Source organism: Marmota marmota, unplaced genomic scaffold (assembly GCF_001458135.2).
Source record: "Marmota marmota marmota unplaced genomic scaffold, marMar, whole genome shotgun sequence".
In the NCBI taxonomy this organism is placed as follows: Eukaryota; Metazoa; Chordata; class Mammalia; order Rodentia; family Sciuridae; genus Marmota; species Marmota marmota.
In genome coordinates, this window is record NW_025999983.1 from 669280 (window position 1) to 681054 (window position 11775).

The following is an 11775-nucleotide window of genomic DNA, read 5'->3' on the forward strand; positions in this document are numbered from 1 at the left end:
TTAAATTCCACCAGTGGTGCACATGGGTTCCTTGTTCTCCATATCCTCACAACCACTAGCTACTATTATTATTATGTGTGATAGCCATTGTGATTGGGGTCAGATGGAATCGCAGTGAAGTTCTGATCTGCATTTTTCTGATGGCCAGAGATTTTGAGCATTTTGCAAATATTTATTAACCATTTTCACTTCATTTTATGAGTATCTTTTTAGCTCATTTGCCTGTTTATCAATTTGATTACCTGTTTTTTTGATGTTAACTCCTTTGGGTTCTTTATGTATTCTGGATATTAGTCTTCTGTTAGGTGAATAGCTTGCAAGGATTTTTTTCCTGTTCTGTAGGCTGTCCTTCACTCTGTGGTTGTTTCCCTTGCTGTACAGAAGGTTTTTAATTCTATGCAATCCCCTGTCAATTCTGGTTTTTATTTCCTGAGTATGTCGGAGTCCTATTCAGGACATTGTTGCTTATGCCAATATCTATATGTCTCCCCGATGTTTCCCTCAAGTAGTTTCAAAGTCTTTTAAACTTTTTGTTTTGAGACAGGGCCTTGCTAAATTGTTGAGGTCCTCACTAAATTGCTAAGGCTGGCCTTGAACTTGCAATCCTTCTCCTCAGCCTCCCAAGTCATTGGGATCACAGTTGTGCCCCACGGCACCTGACCCATTTAGACAGATTAATTCTGCCAACCTACAAACATGGGAGATCTTTCCATCTCCTGTTGTCTTTCTAGCATTCTATGATTTTCATTGTAGGGACTTTCACCTCCTTGTTAGATTTGTTCCTTGGTCATGTTTTTGGAGGCTGTTGTGAATTAGGTTGTATTCCTGGTTTCTCAGTGAGTTCATTATTGGTATAGAAAGGTGTTATGGTTTGGATGTGAGGTGTCTCCCAAAAGCTCACATGTGAGACAATGCAAGAAAGTTCAGAGGAGAAATGATGGGTCGTGAGTCCTAACCCAGTCAGTGAATTAATCCCCTGAGGGGATTAGCTGAGTGGACTCTGAAGTGGTGGGTGTGGCTGGAGGAGGGGGGGCATTGGGGCGTGGCTATGGCTTATTTATTGTGTACCTGGAGGCTGGACTGTCTCACTGTCTGCTTGCTGATCACCATTATGAGCTGCTCCCCTCTGCCGCACTCCTCCACCATGTGCAGAAGGTTTTTAATTCTATGCAATAATTAATCACAAGGTGAGGTTCTGCCTCACCTCGCGTCCTGAGGAGTAGAGCCAGCCTTCTATGGACTAAGATCTCTGAAACCGTGAGCCCTCAAATGAACTTTTCCTCTTCTACAGTTGTGCTGGTGGGTCTTTTATAACAGCAGCAACAAAGCTGACTAAAACGAAACACTACTGCTCTTTGTGTATGTAGGGCCCTGCTACTTTGCTGAATTGGTTCACTGGTTCATCCTCTATTACTTGGAGGTACCATCCTTCTTACCTAGTTTCTTTAGGGCATTTATCATGAAGGGGTGTTGAATTTTATCAGTCTCTTTCTGCATCTAGTAAGGTGAACAGGTGATTTCTACTGTTGTTTCTACTTACGTGCTGTGTTATCTTCAGTGATTTTCATGTTTAACGATCCTTGTACCTTGGAGTGGAACCAACTTGATCATGAGCTATGCTGAATTTCACTCGGGAACACTTTATTGAGAATGTTTGCATGTGTGTTCATCAGGGATATTGGTCTACAGTTGTGCTCCAGTCTAGTCTTCAGTGTGTTCTTGAAGGCGTGGGGGCGACCATGTGGCGGCCCTTGTGGGCAGGGTGTCCACCGTCCATATCCAGGGGTTCATATCCAGGAGCCGAAGCCTGTGTGGACAGGTCATCTGCAGGGATTTTACTTCCCGTTCTTTAGTAGAAGTGTCTGCTGACCTGAACAGGGCTGCGTCATGGGTGGGGTAGGGCTGGGTCTTAGCTGGGTGGGCTCAGGGTGCTGGGCTTGGTCCCAGCATGGCATAGAAAGAGGAAGCTGATCACAGTCACATAGCAGACGGCAGCAGACCAGACACAAAGTGAGACCAGCAGGAAGAGCCGGGGCAGAAATGATAAGGGATAGGCTAAAAGGCTAAGAAAGGACAAAGACAAAGAGCAAAGGCAACAGAAGGTCAGGGAGAGGCCGGGGTGGACGCAACGCGGGGAAAGGAAGGAAAATGGGGTGTTAAAAGGAGAAAAAGGAGAGAAAAGAAAAATGATTTAAAAAATGTGAGCCAAAGAGTAAATGCCAAAAAACAAAGCAAAGCAGAACCCTGATGGAATGACATGCCGCAGCTGCACAGGGCCAATCCCTGTGCTCCTGGGCACCCTGCCTGCGGCTCTGGGGACGGGCGGTGGTGGGCTGGAGCACCTGTGCCTCGGCGGCACCTCCGGCCAGGTCATCGCAGTTTCCAGTGGCGCTGGCGCTGGCTGGAGGCCCAGGGAAGAGCTGCAGGCTCAGGGCTGCCAGAGCGAGGGGGCGGGGCTGGGGGGCTGGGGGAGGGAGGGCTGGGGGAGGAGGCACCTTTCACAGACACTTCTCCCAGAGTGAGGCTCGCCCTTGCTTTCTCTTGACAGTGTCTTTCACAGAGCAAAAGGTCTTAATCTGAATGAAGTCTAGCTTATCCATTCTTTCCTTTATGAGTCTTGGTCTTTTCTGTTATGTTTAAAAGTAGCCCCCAAACCCAAGGCCACCAAGGCCACCTCCTGTTTCCTCCTAGGAGAGTTCCAGTTTTGCACTTACGTGGAAGCCTGTGACCCCCCTGAGTTGACTTTGTGGAAGGGGCGAGGTCTGCTCCGGACGGATGGGGTGTGGCGGTTTTCGCGTGTGCACCCGTGTGCTCAGCACCATTTATTGGAAGGTGCCGTCCTCCTGAACAGCCTTTGCTGCTGGGCCGGAGCTCCGCTGCTGACTGGTGTGGCCGGCGCCTCTGGCTGCTCTGTTCTGTTGGTCTGCCCTGTCTGCCACTTGGCCGGCAGCACCCCGCCTTGGCTGCTGCTCTGGGTGGTGAGTCTTAAAACCCTCCCACTCACTCTTCAGCCTGGCTTCAGCTCTCAGGGGGCTTATGCCACTCCATGTAAACTTCAGAATCAATTTGAATAAGGCTGGGATTTGGACTAGACTGAGCTTGGAAGAAATGATGTTGTGCATCTTTCTATGCAGGGGCAGGCAGAACCTCTTTATTTATATATATATATACATATGTATATACATTTACTTTTTATGTCATTCATCAGAGGTTTGTATTTTTTCTCATTTAGATCTTATACATATTTTCTTAGAATTATACCTAAATATTTTAATTTTTGGTGTGTCAATGGGAATGTATCATAGTTTAGATCTGAAGTTCCACTTGTTCATTGCTAATGCATAGAAGAGCACTGACTTCTGTATATTAAACCTGTGTCCTGTAGCTGGCTATAATCACTATTATTTCCAGATTTTCAGATAGATTCTTTTGCATAGTCTATATAGATACATGTTTTATGAGCAAACACATTTTCTTTTTTTTCTTCCCAATCTGTATGTCTTTTATTTCCTTTTCGTTTTTTATTACATTATCCAGTATTTCCAGTCTGATGTTGAAAGGGATTGGTGAGAAAAGACACTGTGGCCTCGTTCCTGATCTTGGTGGGAAAGTTTCAAGCTTCTTGTCTTTAAGTTCATTGTAATCTGTAGGGTTTTTGTAGGTATTCTTTATCAAGTCCAGGAAGTTCTCTTGTCTTCTTAGTTTGCCAAGAATTTTTATCACAAGTGGGTGTTGGATTTTATTGAATGCTCTTTGTCCACGGTTGATGGGGTCATGTGATTTTGCTTTAGTTTGTTGATGTGACGGCTTGTGTTATTTATTTTTGAATGGTGAACCTGCCTTGCACACCTGGAGGATACCACTTGGTCATGGGGTGTCATCTTTGGCATTCTGGGTTAGATTTTCCAATGTTGAGGATTCTGTGTGACGTCCATGGGAGGTGTCAGTCCACAGTTCCCTTTCCTCGCCTGGGTTGGTGTCTGGGTGGAATGGCAGGTGCCCCTGCAGCCAGGCTCCTGTGCTGTCCTCCTTGCTTTCCATTGGGTAGTTCCCCTGGTGCTCACTCAGCTCAGATACTTTTCACTCAGCATGGCCAGTCCACCCGTCAGCCATCTCGGCATCTCCATGTCTGGTCAACGTGCTCCTCCTCTCCAGCACGTTCTTCTGGTCTTTCTTGGGATTCCCATCCCTGAGCGTCCATTGCCTGTCTGTTTTGGTGTGCTGTCTTCTCTGCCCATTGGAGCCTTGTGGCCCATCAACAGTTGTTTTAAGTTCCAGTTTTTCCATTTTGAACATCCCTGCCATGTCGGAATCTGGTTCTGATGCTGACTCTACCTCTTCAAACTGCATTTTTGTCCTTAGTGTGGTCATAAACTTTTGTGGGTGGTGGGCCTGACGCATGGGTGCAAGGAGCTGCTGCTGAGGCTGCCACTGGTTTGGGGGAACTTCTGCAGCCCTGCAGTCAGCTCGCCACTCTTAGTGAGCCCGGGCCAGGACAATGGCCTTCTCACGCCTGCTGGCCCCCGCCCCGTGTGGGCCCAGTATCTCTGATGAACCCCACGTGTTGGGCTCTGGTTGGCTGGTCTCAGCGTGACCTTGTTGAGGAGAGTGGCTCCTTTCCCCTCCCCAGCAGGAAGCAGGGGGTTTCACCTCCTCACTTTGGTATGGACCCCTGCTGCCCAGCCCCCGAGTGCTCAGCTCCCAGGCTTGACCCGCTGACCCTCGTGGTCTGTCCTTGGCAGCTGGAGCTTCTCCACCTGGCCTGCTTTGCACAGGACTCAGCTCTGGACAGCCATGGCTCCTGGGTCTGCTTGTATTCGGTTTGGGGCAGCAGCTTAGCTTGCGGGATGCAGGGAAGGTGCCGGTTTCCATGCCATTTGGCTGTTCACGGCAGGACAGAGTGGCAACTGCCAGATTCTTCCGCATAGAACCAGAACCTGGAAGTTCCTGAGAGGTGATGAGTCTCACCTGAATAAGCCATTTGCATCACCTGGGTGTCTTTCAATGTGTGGAGAGTTACTAAAATGGTGGGAAAAAATAGTCTCTGATTTTAGAAAACACCCCTAGTGTTCCAGATGGAGAATCAGTGAAACTTAGAGAATTCCCTTTGAGGAGAAGGGCATGGGGCCTTTGGCTTCATTGTCTGGGCTGTTCTGTAGGCTATTGGGGCAGCTGATGACCTGGGCTGGGGCCTCAGGGCCTCACAGGCGATGGTGCCGGGCAGACCTGAAGATACTGAACGGAAGACTGCAAACCTGTGAGTTTAGACTGCATGCTCTTGAGTGCTGTGAAGCCCAGCTCGAGGCCAGAGGCCTTGTTTACACATTTCTACAAACTACTATATGGGATACGCTCGTGAGAAAATAATAAGGGGGTGTCCAGCACCTGGAGTGCTGATTTCTTCCTGGCAAGTGGCCAAATAAAACAGGGCGACACAAAAATAGGAAGTTTTTCTACACAGAACTCTTCTGCAGAGACTCTTTGCTGACAGTCCTAAAATCAGCCATGGAGAAGATTTCTGGAGAAGCCCAGTTAAGGCTTTTCTGTGGAGAAAGGGGGTGCCACTACAATAGTGCTTGTTATTTTTAAGCAATCAGAATAAGCCCAGTTTTGTTAGCTCCAAACTTCAAGTGTGAGACCCAGGTGTCTAGAAATACCTGGATTTATCACAGCAGCAGTTAGTATCAGGCTCATAAAAATATCCAGCACTGGAAATCTGTCTTGTAAATGTCTAATGACTATCTGTGTGAATGTGGAGGTTGGGATCACGCGGGCCCACTTTGTGGGGTCAGTGGGGTGTCCCGAGCACACTGGGGGCGTGCAGATCCCATGGAAACAGGCTCTGATGTGTCTTAGGGCTTCCCCTGCAGGAGTCTTAAAGGAGCACGTTCTCAAGGTGGACCGCAGCAGACCCTGTGTGAAGAATTAGCCCAGAACTTCCTCTTTACTCCCTCAAGTCTTTTCTTGTTGGCACAGAAGGGTAGCTTGGTATTTTCCGGAGATGATCTATAGGCCTGCCGGCAACCTCTGGTCTTGCTCCTGTGAAGGAGCGCCTCCGACTGGTAGGGCTTGGGTTTCAATTCCTGTATATCAAAGAACGTGGGAAAAGGATGGGTTGGCATCGGCACTTCCCGCTGGGTCTTACCAGGTCCTTGCTCTGCAGGGAGTGTGCCCTCACCTCCTTCTGGTCTCCTCCCTGGCTGGCTCTGACCCACCAGCCTTTGCAGGGCCAGCTCCAGGCAAGCTGGGTCCCGGGTGTGGGTGGTCATGGCGGACACCAGAGAACCTAGCCACAGCTGCTTTAGCTGTTGGGTACGTCTGGGTGGAGGCAGAGCCCCACTTCCCAGGACAAGTGAGCTGTGGGAAAATACTTTATTGCCTTTAGTTTTGCCTTTGAATTTCCATGACTTATGATAAATTTTAAAAGAAGAAAAAGTCATGATTTCTGGTAAGTTAGTCTATTTTCCTCAGTTACTGAGTTTAAGAATTTGAAATATTTCTTGGAATTCCCCATAACGATTGTCAGGCCTAAGATCTAGCAACGAGTCTCTGATGCTTCAGGAAAATCATGTGGCGGCGACGTGGGCGCTGGGCTGGCTTCCTGACGAGGGAGCGCCCCAAGCTCTGCGTGTCCCGTGGTTCTGAAGACCCGTCCACTGCCCCTAGGTTCTGGGATGGTGATGGAGCCACGCCTCATGATGGGCAGGTGTCAAACAGCGGCGTAGCCTTAGTGCTGCCTTGAAGGGGCGGTGGCATCTGTGGCCTAAGGAAAGCCAGGGGCTTACTGGAAGGTTGGAGCTCGTGTGCCTCTGGGCAGGCACCGCAGAGGCTTCCCGAAGCCTGGCCTGGCTCTGCTCCATCAGACCACCACAGCGTTTCAGTACGATTTAGGGTCCTGCCTGTGAAAAACAAGCTACTACTTTGTTTTCTAGATAAACTATTTTAAAAAATCATACTTTCAGTAAATCTCAGGGCAGTTAAATATGTATTCACAGATGTTGATGCTAAATTGTCCTTAATATAAATTAAAATGATCTCAGGTTTAACCATAAATTTAACCTGAGATTACACCATCAATTTTACCTGCTTGATAAATTCATGGTGTTCCCAAAGCCTGGGTGAGGAGGACTGGGAAAAGGACACCCAGCAGCAACGGCCAGTCAGGAGTGGAAGCGGACTCCATGGCCAACTGCACAGAAAGGTCGGAGACCTGCAGCTGCACAGAGGGCTCGCCTGGCGAAGGAGAAGACAGTGCGCCTGAATGGACATGGCCTTCCTCTTCAGGGTCCCCCCTGGCTCCCGTGGGGCAGCTTGGGCCCAGCTGGGACGTGCCGGCCCCCCACCCCGTCTCTCTGCTTCCCTGCTGGCTCCCCGCAGGCCCTGGGCCCCCATGGACTGGGATTCCTGAAACTGACCCCAAGGCAGCCTTTCCTCCTTCCAGTTGTTTTCCTCAGGCAGCTGGTCACAGCAGGGAAAGCTGACTGTCACAGACACAGTCCCATGAAGACACTGGTCCCTGAGGAGAGTCTGGTGGATTCCCACAGAGGTTGAGCAGGCGACCTAGGAACTTCCCGTGAGGAGCAGCCCAGGGCAAGATGGCTTCCCTGGCGGCAGGTGAAGGAGAAGGAGCATCAGGTTTCCCAGGCCTCCAGCAGGAAGAAGGGCCCAGGGTGTCGCTCTGTGAGACCACAAGTACTCTGACACCAAACCAGGCAAAACCTGGAAGGAGAGAAAACCCTGACCTCCCTCTCTCATGAATGTAAACGAAAATGTCCTCAGGTGGTGTCAGCAAGCCAGATCCAGCCTTCCGTGGAGAGGATCATGGACGTGGGCCAACGCACTCACCCCGTCACCCCTGGAGCGCGGCAGGTGGAGATGAGTTACACAGCGCACCTCGTCAGTACGGCAGCGCCACAGACACAGACACACGCTGCCCACTGGACCAGAGTCCACCTGTGACACAAACCAGAAGGGTCTCCTTCAGACTGGGAGGGCCACCTGTGGAAACTCACGTCAGCATGATGCTTGACCAGGAGAGACCAGTGCCTCTCCAAAGGTGGGGAGAGGACCGGACCCTGGTCTTGCCACTTGTGGCCATCATTCTGCTGGGGGTCTCATGGGACAGTTAGGCAGAACATGCATGAACACACGTGCACACAGGCTTCCTGCTACAGAGCCATTGCCAGGTGGTGATCACGCCGCTCATGGGATCACCATCTCACTCACCGCCTGTGGCAAACAGTGGCCATCGTGGTGGTGGGTGAGGCTCGCCCCTCCAAAGCTCTGTGCACAGGGAGCTCCTGTCCCCTGGGCTGTGTGCACAGGGAGCTCCTGTCCCCTGGGCTGTGTGCACAGGGAGCTCCTATCACTGAAGCTTTGTGCACAGGGAGCTCCTATCCCCTGGGCTCTGTGCACAGGGAGCTCGTGTCCCCTGGGGTCTGTGCACTCGGAGCTCCTGTCCCCTGGGCTCTGTGCACTCGGAGCTCCTCCCCTGCGAGGCCCTGTGCACACTGAACTCCTTCCCCTAGGGTCTGTGGCCACTTTGCTCTGGGGCCATGTACTTGTTGCTCCTTCACTTGCCGTGCAGAGGTAGGACTTCGATGTGGGCCTGTCTGCCTCTCTGACACGTCTGACACTCTCTGAGCACGGGGATGTGTCACCATTTAAATGTCTGCCTGGACTTAAGCCCAGGCCTCTTGTCTGGGGACACTTGGGAGGTTCAGCTAGGCTGGGCACCACTGTCTTGGGGCTCTTCCTCAGCACACAGATAGCACTGCCCCCTCGTGGTCTCAGCTGTCACTGCAGTGGCTCTTCCACCTGGGCTTGGGACGCCAGTCTGTTTCTTTCTGTGCCTCACTGCCCTCTGCTGGACTCCTGCTTTCCTGCAAGCCTTTTACTGTCCAGGGCAGTCTTGCCCTTGCTGCGTGCTTGTGCTCAGGGTTTGTCTTTCTGGAGAACCTCATCCCAGTGGTCTCCTTGGCTCCTTCTGCCCGCCTGTCAGGGCCACTCCTGCCCCTGCACATGCTCCGGAGGACCCTCTTTTCCTGAGGACCTCTGGTCTTGCAGCTGGCCCCTTCACCAACTGCTGACTTTCTCTCCTGTTTCCCCAAGACCCTGATCTCCCATGACACCATGTCTAGAGTCTGCGTTTGGCATAAGCCCTGGGCTGTCAGCAGGCGAGTGGTGCGTGTGGCAGTGTCAGCGGAGGCTGTGTGCCTGTGCTCCTAAAGGACGCGTTCTGCACGTGCAGGTCCTTTCTCTTCTCCAGGTGCTTCCACTCTGCATGGCAGAGGATGCAGCCTCTGTCCCCATGTCAGGTACAGACCTCCCTGGATCAGGATGCCACTGCCTTTGTGTCCAGGCGAGGGTAGGGTCAGGGTCAGCACTGATGTTCTTAATTCCAGGAAAATTCATCGCCTTCTAACCCTCTACCTGCAACTCGAGAGTGTGAAATCAACCTTAGAAAACAAGAAAACCTGGAAAGGCCGCCTAGTGACTATGGAAACAAGAAAGTATAACTTAAAGTACAAAATGCAATCCACTGTTCAACAAATAGTTACTGGGTTGAAAGGGCGTGAAAGGTCTGGTGTGACCCTGGCTCCATGGAGCTGAGCCTTGTGTGGAAGGCAGACGGCACAGGTGTGAGCAGATGACAACAGGCAGTGTTGGGGACATGGGATTGGTATGGAATGCTTGCTGGGAGGTGCTCACACAGGATGATGTGGCCGGTCCCAGGAATAAGGTGTGTGTGTGTGTGTGTGTTAGGAAGTCTGTGCTGCCTTTTAGAAGTGCAATGCTCTGATCACAGAATTTTCCCTATGACTCTGGGCAGATATAGAGGCCAGCCTTTTGGTAGCTGATGCATGACTTGAATTGAATTCACAACACAGAGGCTGAACTCCTCGCCAGGAGGGAAGCTAAGGAGGTGAGGCCTCAAACTCTGACCTCCTCTCCTCCAACAGTGACCTGTTAGACCAGCAGCAAATGCTAGCAGCCTTACACAGACTGCACGCACCTACTGTGCGTGAGCCAGGGAAGCCTCAGAGCCGGAGCCCAGACCCTGCCTGCTTTTGCACAGTGGGCCCTTTGCTCGCCTGCATCCCACACAGTTGGGGGTGCTGGAAGCCAAGGGCAGGAGGCCTGGTGTGTGCAGCTCCTGCAGAACAGAGCAGCGCTTGTCAGCTTCGACATGCAGCCCAAGAAACCTGTAAAGGGAAGGACAGGAGGAAGGCAAATCCGAAAGCTGGTCCCCGAGGGTCTCCTCTGTCCTCCCCTGGAAGGCCCAGGCTCCAGAGCAGAGTGCAGGAGGGGTCTGGGCAGCACATGGCCCTCGGTGAGAGGCGCCTGCATGCCAGGGCCAGAGTGTGGCTGTTTGTGTTCGCAGCTTTTGAGCCGGGGCCATGGAAGATGGTTCACATTATATTTAATGGTGTTGACCTAATATCTGGCGAGCAGGAGATATGTGTTCCTGATGGTCTGGCAAGGCCCTCTGCTCTGCAAGCACTCACTGCTGTGGCCTTTGGCCCTGAGCACACTGTGGTCACCCTGCAGGAATCTGACAGTTGGACTGTAATTTTGGTTCTGCTCAATCTCTTTGTAAATGATTTATAAACCCAGCTTTAGAAATTTGTCTTAAAATAAGTCAGCTACACTCAGCACATAGGATTCCTGTGACACATCTGATTCTACTATTGACAGCGCTAAGGAAGTTTGTGAATTGAAGCAATGTGGCAACTTTTATCTCCAAGGATCAACAGGATACCAAGGGAAAGGGGACGATGGCAGAGTTTCCCCAGACGAACCCCATGGGTAGGCTTGTGCAGATTCTGAAGTGTTTAAGCTAATGGGTATCCAACAGAAGTTTAAAGCAGGAGTGCATAGAGAGAGCCTGCCTGGTGTGCTTGTGTCAGCCACTGCAGGACAAGAGCCAGACCAGATGAACCCTTAGTCATAGTGTGGACTTAATGAGCAATTTGGCCATGACAAAAAAGCAACTCCATCCTTGGTAGAATTTATGTACAATATGTAGTCATTTATTAAATGTAAGCTACAGGTAGAGAAAAATTGTTTATTTTACCTTCTGAGGTATTATTTCTAAGTGCCTTTTAAAAGAAATAATACATATTATATTTGGAACTAAACATAAATATACAAAATAAAGCAAAGAAAAAGATGACAACAGTTTTTAGTTGCCGCAGTCTGGCTGGGCACAAATCACGAGCCACTCAAGCAGGAACAAACTTTATTTCCAAACTCCAGCGAACGCCACACAAGCGGCCTTCCCCCGGGACACACCACACACCAACGGGAAATCCCTCCTCCTGCACTTCCCCAACCAACTCGAACTCCCCAGGAATCCCCGCAAGACCTCCTAAGTAGCCCGAAAACTCCAAAGTAGCAGGCTGAGGCGGACAGCAGGGGTCTAATATACAATTGAATACACAGCTTAACATAACCATCATCATCTCAATGGCTTGCTGGTGTCACCTCTCAACCACTCTGTTCTGGCAAAAATGCCATGCATCATTCTGACTCGGCTGTGGCTCTCAGCATCTCCCCCCTTCTGTTTAATTAAGCAACAAGCAATGTGGCTTAGGGACCGTGCCTGTCTTAGGTTGTCCAATTCTACATATGGTCCTTACCCATCATCGGATGAGCTGACCTCAAGGCATCAGCCTCCTGTCTTAGGTTGGTACCATTGCAATTGGATCATACCCGTCACTGACTACCGGTCCAGCATACAGCCATACTTGTGGATAGGCCTTTGCACCAGTG

At 50.7% G+C, this 11775-nt stretch overlaps 1 protein-coding gene across 5 annotated transcripts in view; it reads left to right on the top strand.

Moving 5' to 3' along the window:
• Wdr27 (WD repeat domain 27) overlaps positions 1 to 11775 on the top strand; it is a 153030-nt gene that overhangs the window by 80450 nt on the left and 60805 nt on the right. The gene's annotated exons all lie outside the window — the stretch shown is intronic.